Source organism: Musa acuminata, chromosome BXJ2-6, assembly GCF_036884655.1.
Source record: "Musa acuminata AAA Group cultivar baxijiao chromosome BXJ2-6, Cavendish_Baxijiao_AAA, whole genome shotgun sequence".
Lineage (NCBI taxonomy): Eukaryota > Viridiplantae > Streptophyta > Magnoliopsida > Zingiberales > Musaceae > Musa > Musa acuminata.
Genome location: NC_088343.1, coordinates 18,071,732 through 18,074,102, shown reverse-complemented (window position 1 = coordinate 18,074,102; position 2,371 = coordinate 18,071,732).

The window sequence follows — 2,371 nt, the reverse complement described above, 5'->3', positions numbered from 1 at the left end:
AATAATACATCTTTAATAAAGAAGTTAGATTTGTTACCTATGGTTCCTTTGCCAATGATTTTACCCTTGTTGTTGTCTTCAAATGTGACATATCCTTCGTCTATGCTAGCGAGCTTAGAGAATTGAGATGGATCTCCGGTCATATACCTTGAGCATCTACTATCAAGGTACCATCTCTTGCTCTTAGCTTATGATGGTATATGTTTCTACAAAAGATGATGATTTTTAGGTACCCATTTGACCTTGGGTACTTCAAAAATCGATTGGCTTAACTTATCATTTTGTATGGAGTTCTTTATAGTTCCTTTAGGAACCCAAATCAATTTATGTGGACTACACTTTTTAAATAGACAATGATAATCTATATGTCCAAGTTTGCAACAAAAGTTACATTTCTTTTGGGGTGAAACATGCAAGGTAGGACTTTTAACAAAGGTGGTTGGATTATGATGAGAGCTACTCACAAATCCGATTCCGCCTTTTCTATAAACATGACCCTTGTCGGCAAGGATCATGTTCAATGACTTGCTACTAACCTCAAATTTTTTCAAATATCTTTAAGTAGCAAGTTTTCATTTTGAATTATTTCTAAATCATGGCATTTCTTACATGGAGCTAAACTATCATTATGCTCAATTTTTAATTTATTGAAATCGCTAATAAGAGATTCATGCTCCTTTTTTAATAATTTATATTTTTACTAATTATTTTACATTCATCAAATAAATCATGAAAAGCATCTAATAATTCATCAAATGATAAATTTGCATCGATTGAACTTATTACCTCATCTTCAATGGTCATTAGCACATAGTGAGCAATTTGCTTAGTGTTGGTTGGCTCCTCTTCTTCGGATGTGCTTGAGTCGTCCCATATTGCTTTGAGCACCTTCTTCCTTGGTGTCCTCTTCTTGGCTTGGGGACATTCACTCTTGTAGTGTCTCGGTTTTTTGCATTCGTAGAAAATTACTTGTTCTTTCTTGGGTTCAAATTTATTTTTAGTGTCATTTTTAAATTTATTTTTTAATAATTTTTTTGAATTTCCTTGTTAAAAGTGCCAAGGCATCATCAAAGTCCTCATCGCTTGAGTTTTCTCTCAAGTGGTCTTCTTGTGTTTCAGTGTCATATCCTTCCTGTTCTTTGGAAGGGTATCCTCAAGCTCTTCATGAGCTTTACATGTCATTTCATAGGTCATTAGTGACCCAATTAGTTCTTCAAGAGGAAAAATATTTAAATCTTTGACCTCTTGAATAGTCGTGACTTTAGGGTCCCAACTCTTTGGAAGGGATCTTAAAACTTTATTAACGAGCTCAAAATCTAAAAAACATTTACCAAGTCCTTTTAGACCATTGACGACATCCGTAAAACGGGTGTACATGTCTCCAATAGTCTCACTTGGTTTCATTCGAAATAATTCATAAGAATGTATTAAAAGGTTGATTTTTGACTCTTTCACTCTATTAGTGCCTTCGTGAGTCACTTCGAGTGTGTGCCAAATATCAAAAGTTGTTTCACAAATTGAAACTCGATTGAATTTGTTTTTATCTAATGCACAAAATAAGGCATTTATAGCCTTTGCGTTTAAAGCGAAAGTCTTCTTCTCCAACTCATTCCAATCGTTCATTGGAAGAGAAGACTTTTGAAATCCATTTTCTACAATATTCCAAAGCTCAAAATCCATTGAAATCAAGAAGATCCTTATTCTTGTCTTCCAATATATGTAATCCGTCCCATTAAACATGGGCGGACGTGTAATTGAATGACCCTCTTGGTTGCAGCCAAATGCTATCTCTCTTGGGTTTAAAATCAACTAGAGTGAACCTTGCTCTGATACCAATTGTTATGATCAAGAGCGCACTAAGAGGGGGGGGGGGGTGAATTAGTGCAGCAGAAAACTTTTGCTATTTCAAAAATCTTATTTCGATTAAAGTCAATTCAATGAGAATGATTTCAACTCAATCTATTTAGGAAGGAATTTAAACTTGAAACCTTAAGTGAAAATGTAAGAGAAGACAAAGGTGATTTGCAGCAATGTAAGTTGCACAAATGAAAAGCGTCAGTTTTGTAAAGTCTTCATACGATTAAGCTGATCTTGGAAGATGTTAACGTTAAAGCGTATGTAGACGTAGTTAAAGCACAGTAAGGAGGAGAGTCAGTTTGCTATAAAAGAAAGTTGCTCAAAGTAAATGCAAATCGAGTTTTAGAGTGGTTCGGTCAAACGTGACCTACATCCACTTTCGGCTTCCTCCTCCGACGAGGTCACCAGCATCCACTAGAGGCCTTCCTTCAATAAGCGAAGGCCAACCACCCTTTGATAGCTTTTCTCCTTTTGCCGGGCTTAGGAGACAACCCTTACAAGTTTCACTCCTCTC